This window comes from Peromyscus eremicus, chromosome 3 (genome assembly GCF_949786415.1).
Source record: "Peromyscus eremicus chromosome 3, PerEre_H2_v1, whole genome shotgun sequence".
Taxonomy (NCBI): domain Eukaryota; kingdom Metazoa; phylum Chordata; class Mammalia; order Rodentia; family Cricetidae; genus Peromyscus; species Peromyscus eremicus.
In genome coordinates this window covers 128,021,887-128,037,261 of record NC_081418.1, presented here as the reverse complement: position 1 = coordinate 128,037,261, position 15,375 = coordinate 128,021,887, and positions in this window count along the sequence as shown.

Sequence of the window (15,375 nt, the reverse complement as noted above, 5' to 3'; positions counted from 1 at the left end):
AGCAAAGAGGTAACATTTGGTTCAATGTTCTGGAGGTCCACAAGCTCAGCACTAGTATCTGCTCTGCTCTTGTGAGACAGCATCACAATAGGAACACATGTAAGGGTGATGTGGGTCATCTGTGGAAAGGGGATTTAGGAACATTTCCCTTAGGACGAGTTCTCAAACAAATTAGTGAACTTGTGACTGCTGTGGGATGTTCTGTATGGCAAATGTGTTGCTAATTAGTCAATAAATAAAACACTGATTGGCCATTGGCTAGGCAGGAAGTGTAGGCGGGACAAGGAGGAGAATAAAGCTGGGAAGTGGAAGGCTGAGTCAGAGAGACACTGCCAGCCGCCACGATGACAAACAGCATGTGAAGATGCCGGTAAGCCACGAGCCACGTGGCAAGGTATAGATTAATAGAAATGGATTAATTTAAGCTGTAAGAACAGTTAGCAAGAAGCCTGCCACGGCCATACAGTTTGTAACCAATATAAGTCTCTGTGTTTACTTGGTCGGGTCTGAGCGGCTGTGGGACTGGCAGGTGAAAGAGATTTGTCCTGACTGTGGGCCAGGCAGGAAAACTCTAGCTACATGTGACCTTCATTAGTTCCTTCCAAGACTGTTTCCTCGTAACCTACTTTCCACTAGCTTCTACCTCTTAAAGCTCCCCCACATCAGTGCCCCGCACTAGGAGACACAGACTCCATTCAAGTCTCCCTGGGCAGCTCACTCATGCACCATACTGCCTGGAGCTGGCCCCCAGCAGAAGCCTATGACTTGGATACTTGCCCTGAGCATCCCTAGTGACCTCTTCCACACTTGCTGTCCCACCTCTCATCATCCTGGTTCCTGGCATTTGCCTGGCTTATGACTTCAGTCTCCATTTCTGCCCTTCCGTTTTGTCTTCATGAGTCGCTGGGGCACTTTTCCCTGGCTGAAGAAATCTGCTTTCTACTCTGCACAGCGCAAGATGTCACCTGCTCCTCTGGTTGAAGTAAGCTCTATTCTTCTTTGGAACATGAGAAGTTCATGACTGATGACTGGAATTTTCTCCCACAGGGCACTTTCTCCAAATGAAGACAGGAAGCAAGCCAAGAAGTTTGTGCTCTGTTCCAAGGGTGCATCTACTTTCCTAGAAAACTGTGTTCCTGAAGGATTGAAAACTCACAGAACAAGAACTAAAATCTGACGTCCTACCTGGAATTTGATTGCTCTTCTAGCATTTGAAATTGATGATGACTAAAGATTCCCACAGGTGTGAGCTCTGCCTTGGCACACAGGACGCATCCAGCTCTTCCCGGAACCCCTCAGTAGTAAACATTGTGATGTGCTTGTCCTTCCTCACAGAAGAGAAAGAGAGGCCTGAGGATGGAATGATGTGCCCTCTGCTACACAGAAATGTACTATTGCAACGTGATCCCTTGATCTGAAAATATTTATATTCCATACGTGCAAAGCAGTTCCCCGTTGCTTTCCAACTACCATCTGCACTCAAACCCATTGGAGCTGAGGATTTTTCATTGCTTTCTTGCTGTCCATTTCTGGGACTTTTTTCTGTGGTTAGATAATTGTTTCTCAGGGTGGCCCTTGGTGTGTGTCTCTTTGCCCAGTACTGATCACCAGTCCACCCTTTCATTCTGCACTTTGGTCTTCTGTGTCTTTAACTACTGCCTCTTCGTAAATTTTAAATGTATTTTTAATCAATATTCTTTTTAATTTCCAGAGTTTTTCTTATTTTCTCATTCTCCATTTTGTTGGCAACTTGAATGATATGAAAGGTGAGACCCTTGACCAAGGGGAAGCAGGCCTCGTGTGTCTCAAGTCCCTAACTGGCCCATTCATCAGATTGGAACATGTGGCAGCAAAAGTTGTTTTCAGATATAAAAACTAAAATCAAATGTTCAAGAACAATGTTTGAGACTCACCACTGTTCTAACATCTTTAGGATTCCAGATTCCAGTTTTCATTTTATTCATTTCAAAAATAAACACCTACTTAGAATAAGAGCTGTTTATTTAGCTAACCACTGCTTCTTATACACAAGTTTGGCTCAATTATCAATATTTGTGCTTCATCTTGCTGGAACAGATTTTCCAGAAATTTCTTATATGACTTGTGGTTGTTAAACTTTCAAAGCACTCAGAATCTACATTATTATTTTTTATATTGTGTTTTTTGGCTTGGACTAGGATTCTAACTCAAAATCACATACCACAAACTTTAAAGATACAGTTGCCTCCATCACCCATGCTAAGACCCCCAGTGGGCCCATGGAAGCGTGGAGGGACTGAATTCTACAACTTCATGCATGTAAACATGTATCAGGTGGCAGTAATTTTGGCATTTTGAGGAACAATGGGAACACTAACAGGAACTCCTGCCTTCTTTCTCGATTTTGCAGACAGATTTGTTCTCATAACGCATCTTAGCAACTTCAGCAGACATTCTGTCCGTTTCCTTTTCCTAAGGCTGCTGTTCCACACACTTGAGGGCCAGCAGCACCGCTCTGCACCCAGGGACCATGATTGGTGGAGTAAAGGTCACTGATCACAATTGCTGTGGTATCACAAGTGTTTGGTCACCCAGAGAGCTAAGTGACTAGTGGGGAGGAAGTACACACAGTGTGGACGTGCTACACAAAAGGTTGACACACAACCCGTGTGGAGTGAAAAGGGATCTCAGGAGATACTACAAGGGTAACCCTTAACATTCAGTTTTGAACTTTCATATTTTTAGGCCATGGTTGTAAAACTAAAACCACAAAAAGTTAAAGCACAAAAAAGGGAGCATCATAGAATCACCCCACTGCTTCCAGAAACCTCCTGCGTTCTTTATTACTTTGTGTTTCTTTATGTATTTTGGAAGAAGTTTGGTCACCATGTTCCTGTTTACAGATTCAATTTTCAGCTCTATCAATTACGCTTTTTTTTTTTTTGGTTTTTTTTTTTTTTTTTTTTTGGTTTTTCGAGACAGGGTTTCTCTGTTTAGCTTTGCGCCTTTCCTGGAACTCACTTGGTAGTCCAGGCTGGCCTCGAACTCACAGAGATCCGCCTGGCTCTGCCTCCCGAGTGCTGGGATTAAAGGCGTGCGCCACCACCGCCTGGCTCAATTACGCTTTTTAACTACTACTTTTGTTTGTCTTTTCTCTGGCTCTCTTAATTTATATATAGAATGTTCTTACCCATTTGTGTATTAATATTCTACCACATGCTGACAATGCTTATTCTAAAGAATTTCCCTATGCTACAACCTGTTTCCTAAAGCAAGAACTGGTTCCTGATTTGTAAGTTCGGTGGATTTGCCATGTTGCTCTGGTGGAGGATTTTCCTCCTGTGTTTGGAGGTATTTGGTTATGTGTGTGTCTTCATATTTGTTTTCTTGCCTTGGCAGGGAAGAGGTTGGGGCGGTGGATATACATTTTTAATAGACAAGTTCACCTCAAGTATCTATGTGCTGATATCAAGTATCTATGTGCATGTATATGTGCTGATATGTTTCTATCTACATTTATGCATACAAAGTAGGTAAAAGATTGGTCCCTGTCCATTCACTAAGTGGTCATAACCAACATTATTGGATTGTCCAAGCTGCCATTCTATCCTGTCCAGTATTTAAATTATTTTTGGTGGTAGAATAAAAAGCAATGACAGTGGCCAGTTTTTGCTTTGGAAAAATTATTGAACTTTTCTGAGCCTAATATTTCTAATCTGTTAAATGGACACAGTAGGAAGATTGTGTGCCCTTGCAAAACTGTGTGCTAGCCTCTGGCACACAGAGAGCAGCAGTACATATGTTAGCCATGTTCTGGGTTGGTTCAGATCAGAATCCAGCAATGGAGAGAATGGCACTCAAAGGAAGGTCACTCAGGGTAGGATGGGCAACGTGTCCCATCATAGAAATCTGCAAGTCTACCGTTACCCACATCCTGAATGGTCAGATGGGAGGAAGCTTGAGAAACCTGCCAAGCAGCCCTGCAGTGGGATTAATACAAGAGATCAGGTCTGGACATGCAGAGAGCGTGTGTATCTCTCAGTAGGTAACTTTGTACTGAAGATGGGCACCCATGGTCCCCCAGGGGAGAGAACATGTTCCCTCTTGCCGACTCATCTGTTCTGGTTTTGTTTTGTGTTTATTTCAATTTCCACTGATAGCTCTTGAAAACAGCTGAACATCTTCTCTTTTTCCCAAGAACCAACCCAGGCTAACTGTAGCCAACACCAACAGCTGTTCATTTAATAAGTTAAAATAAAAAGAGGAGGAAGAGGCAGAGGAGGAGGAGGAAGAGGAAGGAGGAGAAGAAGCAGCTCCTAGAACTACCAGAGCCACATGATGCTCTAGGCTCTTTTAGGGCACGTGTGCACACATATAATGTCCACATCACTCACAGGTCCTGGGTGTAAGAACTCTGACTGCTTTTTCAGAGATGCTGCACAGCCTTTTGTGGTGGACCATATTGTTCTGCCCATACCTGAACAAGTTTGCTGTTGGGGGTTGAACAAGATGTCCCCACAACTCTCAGGCAATGGAATACTTGGTCTCCAGTTGGTGCCTGTTTGGGGAGGATAAGAAGATGTAGTGGTGCTGGAGGAAGTATGTCACAGGGGGCAGGCTTTAAGATTTCGGAAGACTCACACTGCTTCCTGTGTTTGGTTCCTGTTTATGGTTTGAGGTGTGCACTCTTTGCTGCTGCTCCAGCCACCTGCTGCCTGCTGCCTCTCTGCCGTCACAAACCCTAACCTTCTGTAACTCTAAGCCCAAAATGAACTTTTTCTTCTATGAGTTGCTTTGCCCATCACCTTATCATAGTGGTGGTAAAGTAACTGGGACAGCTGTCTCCTGCTGGTCCGTGCCCCTCATCTACTCAGTCCAACTTTACTGAGTACCTATCACAGTTAGCTTGAGTTGTAAACTTGATACAACCTAGAATTACCTTGGAAGAGAGTCTCTTGGTGAGGGATTGTCCACATTGGGTTGGTCTGTGGGTGTGTCTGGATTAATTAATTGACTTGGCATAGAAACATCTATCCCATTGTGGATGGTAGCATTTCCTAGGCAGGGGGTCCTTAACTATTTAAAAGTGGAGAAACTGATTTGAGCACACGTAAGCAAGTCAGTGTGCATGCTTCCATTTCTCCCTGCCCTTGACTCCGGATGTGACGTGACAACATGCTTCCAGGTCCCACCACTCTGACTTCTCTTCTACGGCGTAGTGAGATCCAGAACTGGAGGCTCAAACAAACCCTTTCTACTCTAGGCTGCTTTTTGTGAGGATAATTTATCACAGTAACAGAAACAAAACTACAGCAGTGCCCAAATGTGTCAGCATAAAAACAGCCTCAAAAATATTTTTCCTCCTTCATCTTCTACCTTGGATAATGACATCAGTTTCTACCTGGCTCCAAACCCTGGCCTTCATCTTTCCCTACTCCCCTGTGTCGTCATTTCCATCACCTTCTCCCTTCCCCTCTCCATCATCCTCCCCATCACCATCTTTCACCATCTCCATCGCCTTCTCCCTTCCCCTCTCCATCATCCTCCCCATCACCATCTTTCACCATCTCCATCGCCTTCTCCCTTCCCCTCTCCATCATCCTCCCCATCACCATCTTTCACCATCTCCATCGCCTTCTCCCTTCCCCTCTCCATCATCCTCCCCATCACCATCTTTCACCATCTCCATCGCCTTCTCCCTTCCCCTCTCCATCATCCTCCCCATCACCATCTTTCACCATCTCCATCGCCTTCTCCCTTCCCCTCTCCATCATCCTCCCCATCACCATCTTTCACCATCTCCATCGCCTTCTCCCTTCCCCTCTCCATCATCCTCCCCATCACCATCTTTTACCATCTCCATCACCTTCTCCAGTACCCTCTCCATCACCTTCTCCAGTACCCTCTCCATCACTTCTCCCTTTCCCTCTCCATCATCCTCCCCATCACCATCTTTCACCATCTCCATTGCCTTCTCCAGTACCCTCTCCATCACTTCTCCCCTTTCCTCTCCATTATCATTTCTACCACCATCTCCACTAGCTTCTCCCTCACTCTCTCCATCTCTTCTCTGTCACTTATCCATCATCTTCACCATCACTCTGTCCATCATCCTCTCCCTCACACCTATCCGCTCTGTTGCTTCTACTTCCTCTACCAAGGGCCTGTCCATTTCTCTCCACACTCACTAGTTTGGGTCAACATAGTCTCTTGTCTGAATTTTTCTAATTAGTAATCTTGTCTCTGGGAATTCCCTATCTCTGAATCTCCACTTCCATGGTAAGATTTCAGCCAGAGACGTTTTCTTAAAACACCAATCTGATCACCATAGTCTTGTTTTAAAAATACCCAATGTCTTCCTCTGCAGCGTATAGGGCACCCTGACTAGACTCCACAGCAATGCACAGTCCCCTCATCACCCCGCCTCTCACTTCCTGTCTCACGCCCAGGCTATGGCACATTTTAGTTCAGTGGCTGAACAGAACCGAACAAAGGTCTCACACCATGGAGCTTTCATTCTGTCATCGCCAGCAGCTGGATGACCCCACGCCATCAGAGTCCTGGGACAATCGCGGAATATCAGTGGAATGTGCATAGTCTAGGCTGGTATCGTGTCTTATTGGTTCATAGTTTTGTTCACTGGTGACCCAAAGCATTAACATCCAAGAAATATACTGTTTGGTACCTTTAAATGTATATAAAAAAGAAGTTTGAAAGGAAAATATGAAAATACACATTAATTGAAAAGAATGTAAACTACCTTCAGAATTCCCATGGGACTTGATGTTCTCAGTAAATTAAACACCAGTTTTCCTTTCCTTGTGCCTTTTATTTTATATATAAATCAAAGTCTATAAAGTCTGTGAGCCAAGAGGTGGAGAAATATCCTTAAGCTGATTGCATATACAAGAAAGGTTCAGGATGTGAGGCTGTGCCTCTGGCATCCCACACAGCAGCATCAACCAATTGGCAGACAAGTTCCCTGTGGACCTGAATGAAAGTAGGCAGGCACTGGCCCAATCCCACAAGTCCAATCACCCCCAACTGACAGGCTGAAGCCAAAAGACTGCCAAACCTGGAAGAGAGCTGGAACTAATTCCTGCCATGTCTGTTTAGCGTCTAACTTCTGAGGCCAGTGCTTGAATACCCAAGGGAATAGGTCTGACACAGAGAAAAGTACCCCGAGAAGAGGCTCAGCTCAAACTAGACCTCAGCCCTTGCATTTCCTCCTAGTTATTGTGGGTCAGCCTTCACCTGGTCCTTGGGGTACTGACATGATTGGCTGAGTCTTTCCTTCACATATCCACAGTGTACACAGGGTCCAAGTGAAACTTGAGCCTAGCTCATCAACTAAAGACACAGGCCATAATGTGGCTGGACCTGCTGCTCTCCTGCTAAGTCTCGGAAGCTGTGGAAGTTACTGTGTTCCTTGTTTCTTTGTCCTCAGAAGCAAGAGGCCCAGAGCTGACCAATGTGAGCTCCAAAGAAGGGGAACCTAGTTTGGCCATTCAGGGTAACACAGTGACCATTTCCCACCCAGTAGCCAGAACCATTGTTAAAAGTCATTCTTTGGAATGAAATGAAATCCTCCCCCTGCTATGACTTCCTCCTAAGATCAAAGCTCTTCCCAAAGTGATGACACAGAGTGCAGTTATTCTCTCTCCGTGTTGTAGTTCTTGAACACCTGGAGACAGCAGGCTCCTCCATCTCTTTCTCCCCACTGAATTAGACAGGCCTTTTTGATTAGACTTCACCCATCTTCATACATGGTTTCCAGAACTATGAAGATGTTAATCACTGTCTCAAACACTCACATTCAAAATTCCTTCTCTAATACCACATACTGAATCCAAAGTTCCACAGGAAGCACCTAACCCAGCTGGCAGCAGAGCATTGCCTCTTCCTCGGCCCTCCTCCCTGGCACTCTTCCTAGGCACTCCTCCCCAGCACTCCTCCCCATTCCCTTAGTAACGCGGCCAAAGACTGCCTTATAATGTAATATATACCATTGTTGGCCTCCACCAGAGCCAACGGGTATCAAAAACACTCTATCATTTGTACAATTAACTTTTAGATGACAAATGTTTGATGTGGCTCACTGGTCATTTTTCACAATTAAGTTTGTCTCCATGGGTAATACACAACTTAATAACTAATCTTTGGTCCCCCCAATAACATTGCAACCCCTTTTAATGAAATGCTCTGGTTTACTCTGGTCTGTACTGTTATAACAAAATACCAAAGTATCTATTAAGAAAAAAGGTTTATTTCCTAGTTTAGGAGTGTGGGAGGAGACACAGTATTAAAATCACAGGCACCACGGTGGGTCCACACACACTGCCCTGGATGGGAGGACCCCTGGGAAGGTGGAACGTTCATGAGATTCCATTTACCTGAGATGATCTCACTAACTCCTGATGAAACAGTAAAGACCCTCAAAGAGCTGGAGCATGGAAGAAGGCGAAATGAAGGCAGCACCTGCCTGAAAGAGGCTCTAAGAGGATGTGTGTACACTATGGATGCGGGTGCACTTTGGATGTGGTGCACTATTGATGGGTGATGGTGCCCATGCTGTGAATGTGTTGCTCCCATTGGTTGATAAATAAAATGTTGATTGGCCAGTAGCCAGGCAGGAAGTATAGGTGGGATAAACAGACAAGGAGAATTCTGGGAAGAGCAAGGCTGAGTCAGGAGTCACCAGCCAGACACAGAGGAAGCAAGATGTGAAGGCAGAACGGAGAAAAGGTACCAAGCCATATGGCTAAACATAAATAAGAATTATGGGTTAATTTAAGTGTAAGAGCTAGCCAATTGTTAGCTGAGCTAACAGCTGAGCAGTTTTAATTAATATAAGCCTCTGTGTGTTTACTTGGGTCCAAGCAGCCACAGGGCTGAGGGAGCCGAGCAGGAGAAGAAAAACTTCAGCTACACACTACGGATGTGTGTACACTATGGATGTGGGTACACTGTGGATGTGTGTGCACCATGGATGTGTGTGCACTATGGATGTGTGTACACTATGGATGCATGTGTACTATGGGGAAAGGCAGCCCTGGACACTTGGCACTTGGAGGTAGTTTGGGACTATACATTTGTGGGCCTTAAGGAGAGAGGTCAGCAATCAGACTTCCTGCCCACCTCCATCCATAATGAGTAAGACAAACGTGCTGCTTGGGCGCAGTCACTCTGAGACTGCCAAGCCAACGTCCCCAAAGCCCCCTCTGAGGAAATGAGCACCAGGCAGGCACTTCCTACAAAGAATGCCTTCAACTATCCCTGACATGTCAACTGGAGACACCACTGCCTCAGTACCTCCGTCTAAAGGAAGACAGCGTGACTGACTTTCTTTCATCCCCTAAGGAAAGACAATTGAAAACCAGGGTTTTCCTAGGAAATGCATCAGCAGCAACTGGCACACAGACAACCTTGATCTTGTGAGGAATTCTACAGATTTCAAAGCATGTCTATGGGTTGGATCAGCCGTGGCCCAGTGATTCCATAGTTAAACCATCCGTGGATTAAACTGTCAGTAGACTTGGGTTCATTGTAGGCAATCTTGGTGGTAATATAAGTAGCTGAAGGGTTTGAGGAGTGACTTGTGGTCAAAGAGGCGTGTGTATGTACAGTAGTCATTCATCTCACGTAGGTCCGAGGGCACGGTGTGTGTATGTACAGTAGTCATTCATCTCACATAGGTCCGAGGGCACAAGGTGTGTATGTACAGCAGTCATTCATCTCACATAGGTCTGAGGGCATGGCGTGTGTATGTACAGTAGTCATTCATCTCACGTAGGTCGGAAGGCACGGTGTTTGGCGGCTGCTTCACATCATCTGTGCTTTGAAGTTGCAGCCATGTGTTGTTTCTTTTAAGATTTTCATTTTCTTCCTCTTTTCTGTTCTGCTGAGTTGTTTTCTGTGTTGCCCACAGTTTCTGTGATCACGTCTTAGTGCCTTAACATTAGTTTTTATTTAACAAAAAGCCCATAACACTTAGCATGAAACAACTGCACCTTAGTTAAAACTCAGAACAGCCTTAATAGAAAGTTAAACTTTCAAATAAAACCACTCATAAAAAAGAGATAAAATGAAAATTTCAGAAGTTAGCAACATTTAGAAAGAACATAAACAACAATAGTAAACTAGGAGAGGGGAATAGGCAGGAGGGGTCGGGAGGTGGGAACATGGAGGAAAGATGTGGAGGGAGGGCAATGAAAGAGATATCTTGACAGAGTGTACCACTAAGGGGATGGGGAGAAATCAGCAGCTAGGGAAAATTCCAGGAACTCACAAGACTGTCCCCTGCACTCAGATTGATGACTACCCTAATTGACATCATAAAACCTACATCTAATGACTGATGGAAGCAGATACAGAGATCCACAGCCAAGCACTTGGCCAAGATACTGGAGTTCAGTTGAAGAGAGGGAGGAAGGATTATAAGGTGGGGGTGGGGGGTGGGGGGGTGGCACTCAGAATCATGATGGGAAAAACCACAGAAATAGCTGACCCAAGCTAATTGGAGCTCATGGACTCTGGACTGACAGCTGGGGAACCTGCATGGGACCAAACTAGGCCCTCTGAATGTGGGTGAAAGTTGCTTTGCTTGATGTGTTTGTGGGTCCCCTGGCAGTGGGACCAAGACTTATCCTGGGTATATGAACTGGCTTTTTAGAGCCCATTCCCTATGGTGCGATGCCTTACTCAGCATTGATGCAGGGTGGAGAGGCTAGGTCTGGCCCCAACTTAGTATGTTAGCCTGTGTTGACTACCCAAGGGAGGCCTTACCCTCTATGAGGAGGGGATGGGAGTGAGATGGGAGTAGGTGGGGGGAGCAGAAAAAGAGGAGGGAGGGGCAACAGGGGTTAGTATGTAAAAGAAAAGGAAAAAATTTAAATACAAAATTATAAAAATAAAAAATAAACATTATTCAAAACATTATACATAGCAAGTCACTTAAGTTTTGCTTAATTCCATGAGCTATATGTTCTAAAGATAGGAGATCTTGGGTACAGAAAAATTAAACAGTTTTTTAAAAATATCTTAAAATTTAATTTTTTTTCCTTTTTTTAATTAAAAAAATTTTCATACACTATATCTGAGTATTATTTTTATTCTTTCAGTATCTTTGAAAGCCTGATTATTTAAGGCTCTATATGTTTCTCAGACTATTTCTTTGGACAGATTTAAAGGTTTTCATAGATAATATTCTGATTTACATTTCTTCCTGAATAATTTGAATATTGCCTTTTTTTATTTCTCAAGCTAAATATTATCTTGAAGTTGTATGTTTTTAAATGTTAATTTTATTTAAGGAAGATAAGTTATCATTTCACCCTTATTTCCTAGATTATTTTATATACAAGCTTTTTATGATCCTCTTTCAAATCAATTAAAGTTCTATTGGGAGTCAAGTACACAGTAGATGTTTGTGAACTTCAGCTCACTTTTGAAGTGGCATTCCTTTTGCAGCAATGCCATTTCTATATACTTGTTTTATATCTCCACCTATACAAACTAATTTGTGAGTTTTCACTTAGAATCTTCTGACTTGATATCTTAATCTTGTAGTGTCTTAATTAAGTTCTTTACCTTCTCACCCTGTCTTGGGCTGTTAAAGAGAATAAATCAATTCTGCTGGACCCTGGTCAGCTAACAACAGAGCTTCAGGAGTCTAGAGTGAAATGGTGCTCCATTGTGGAGACCTAGTCTCTTGGGCCTATGCTGTCCTTTTCCTTCTTCCCCGAGTTGGGGAATCTTGGTCCTGTAGACTGAGATAACCAGAGACTCAACCAGCTGGACCCCGGAACTGGTGACAAAAGAGTGAAGCATAATCACAGTTGTGGGAATGTGCCAGGCCCTGCAATCAGAAGTATAGGGTGACCCTGGAAGCCACCAGAAAAGGCAAAGCATGGCCTCCCTGGTCACATTCAAGCACAGGGACTCAGGAACATAGCAGAGCATGGCCTCCCTGGTCTCTTTCAAGCATAGGGACTCAAGAACACAGCCATTGAGGCACATTAGGAAGCATCTTTCTGCGTTCCAGTAGTCAGAAAAATCCCCTCCTGGACAGAGACCTGCACATGGGAGAAGCAGCCAGGTGATGGGACACAGTGGTCTCTAGGGAATGTGAGAAGCAAAATTACCAGGCCTCTGTGACAGCTTTAATGCCACTATCCACCTTAAATTTAATCTATCACATATTTGCATGTATATTTTGTATTAAATAAACTAATAAAAGCCCATGGACAATGTCAAGAACAGGGACATAGAATGCAGGTCTTATGAACAGAAAATGGGAATAATGGAACAAGGTAGGGTAAGGGATGTGAGGATGGGATTAAGGAGGAAATAAGGAAAGGGATACTAACACTACAGACTTTTGAAAATGCCATATGCAGATCTAGTACTGTAGCAGCTTCCTAAAATATATACATAAACACAATATGAAATTAGTTTAAATGGAGTTACCCTATAATGGGGACATTGACTCTCCCAGGCACTGTAGACCATCAAATAAGAAACTCGGGGTCAAGTAGGGTTTACTTCTTTTTTATTTGTTGGCTCATAGTTTCCATACTCCTCTCCCCAATATCACAAGCTGTTGTCATTGTTCCTAGTTAATCTGCAGAACTTGATGGTAGGACAGTATTGCTTAAGATGAGTCATGGGACACAGTGAAATCGAGCTTATTCACACTTGGAAGCTTCAGCCTTTCTAGCCAGATTTCAAAGCGCTGGAAGGTTTGCACGCTTGCTACCAGGGGAGAAAAGTAATCAACAGTCTTACACAGCTGTGTATGCCTCAAGCTACAATAATGAGTTGTCTGGGAAGATGTGCTCACTGGGGCAATAGTGGCATGAATATCACGGGACTAACTAACTACTTTCCACTGAGATTTAAACCCTGCTCCACAAAATTGAACTCATGCCTGGTACCATTAACTGGGCCAAAAACCCTGGCTGGCTAGGTTATTGGCCCTAGGGGAGACTCTAATATTATTATTATTACAAATGTAGTAGATGATTATTAATACAGAGACCTACAACTGGTCAAGGTACACCAGATGAGTTTGAGCCTTTTAACTTTAAGAATTCTCAGGCATGCCAGGTGGGTCTGAGACCTCCAGAAAAAAGAGGACTCATGTCATTTTATTACAATTTTAATTCTTTCAATTTTATTTCCTGTTATTCTTGTTTTATTAACTTATATTCTAACTTCATGAATTGCTTCCATGGCCCTTTATTAGTTTCTTGCTTTCTAAATGGGTACTCTAATTTAAACACACATAACTAAAGAGCCAAAGCTAATATCCACATAGATAGAATATGTAATACTTGTCTTTCTCAGTCTGAACTGCCTCACTCAAAATGGTTATTTGGGGTTCCATCCATTTACCTGTGAATATCTTACTGCTTCAAGCACTATATTGAAAAGAGGTAGAGAGAGTGGACATCGTTGCCTTGTTACTAATTTCAGTGGAAAAGCATCATTCTTTTCTACATTTAGCATAATGTTGGTTGTGAACTTGCTCTATACTGCCTTTAGTACATAGAAATAGTCCTCTGTGTTCTTAGATTCTCTAGGACTTTTATCATGAAGGAATGTTGGATTTTTCTCGAAGGCCTTTTCTGCATCAATTGCGATGATCATGTAACTTCTGTCCTTGTGTCTACTTATGTGGTGGATTACATTTGATTTATGCATGCTCAGCCATCCCTACATTCCTAGGATGAAGCCAAGTTGATTGTAGCAGATGAGCTTTTTGATGTGTTCTTGAATTCTGTTTTCAAGTATTTTATTGAGATGGTTGGAATCTATGTTCATCAGAGAGATTGGCCTAAAATTGGATGTTTGTCTGATTTTAATGTCAGAATAATAATACTGGCTGCTGGGTATGTAAGTATCCCTTTCTTTTCTAGTATGGAATAGTTGAGGAGTTTGGGTATTAGTTCTTCTTTGAAGGTCTGGTAGAATTCTGTGCTGAACCAATCTGGCCCTGGGCTTTCGCAGTTGGGAGATATAAAATTACTGTTTTTATCTCATTGGTTGTTCTGGAGCTGTTTAAATTATTTGCTGCACTGTGATTCAACTTTGATGGCTCATATACATGTAGAAATGTATGCCTTTTAGGTTTTCTAGTTTAATAGAATAGACATTATTAAAGTATGTCCTTCTGATTCTCTGAATTTTATCAATGTCCTTATTGTCTTTCTTCCTAGCTCTAATTTTATTAATTTGTGTTTTCTCTCTATCTCTTCTAGTTAATCTGGCTGAAGGTTTGTCGATCTTGTTGATCTTTTTAAATAACCATCTCATTTGCACCAGAAGATGGACTGACAAAACCAAAGGTGAGTTTGGAAGGAGTGACTGCACAATCCTAGCTACGAGGAGCAAGGCATGCAACTAAGGTTCAAAGGCCTAAGGGGGGGGGCCTCTGTGACTTTCTTGCTATGTTAGTGGTTGTGTGGCCCCCCAAAAGAGGGCTAAGACATGCTACCAAGGCTGAGTCCTCCTTCTAGAAGGAAAATTGGCTTGGGGATCTGCAGAGGAAGTCCTGGTGAGGATGCCTTCCTTTGTGTGGTATGGAGTAGCATGTCTGCTTGATGAGTGGGGTCCTGTACATGAGCATAAGCATGCCCTAAAAGAAGTTAAAGGTTGTGGAGGCCCACAGAGGCTCCCTAGTAAGGCCTTACTCAAGGTCAGTAAGTCTGAGCTTGCTTTGTCCAGCAGGGCTGCATAATAGTATGATTTGGTAAAAAATGTGGTTACCAGGTGTTTTGAAGGGTCTACGCTTGTTGGTACTTTATTGACCTTGAAAGCCCATCATGAATAAACTCAGGGCGACTGGATGTTGACCCAGGGTCCTCCCGAAGCTATCCTGTGTCTCTATGTTTTTCTTCATCTATGTATATTTCTTCCCATTATTTCTCAGTTCCTCACTCCTTCCTCCAAGAACCCTTTAACAGGTTGGGGCTGGCCACCAACAAAAGGTTTAAAACAAACTTCGCTGCCATGAGAGGATAAGGAAGTGTGTCATTAGGTTGCCGTGGGAGTTGCATAGCCACTGCTAAGTGTAGCAAAAAGCGTATCTACGGGCAAGATGCCCTGTTTCTTTGTTTTGTTTTCACTTAATTCTATTATTTAAAATTTTTTTCTCTTCTTAACTTCTTCCTTGACCCAACTATTATTCAATAGTGTGTTTGTTTAATCTCCCAGATACTGGTACTTTCTATAGTTCTATTGCTATTGCTATCTAGCTTTAGTGCACTGTGGTCATATAGAATACAGGATGCTATTTCAGTTTTCCTGTATTCACTGAGGCTTTGTGTCCTACTACTACATGGTCAACTTTGGAGAAAGTTCCATGGAATGCTGAGAATAATGTATTTTCTTTAA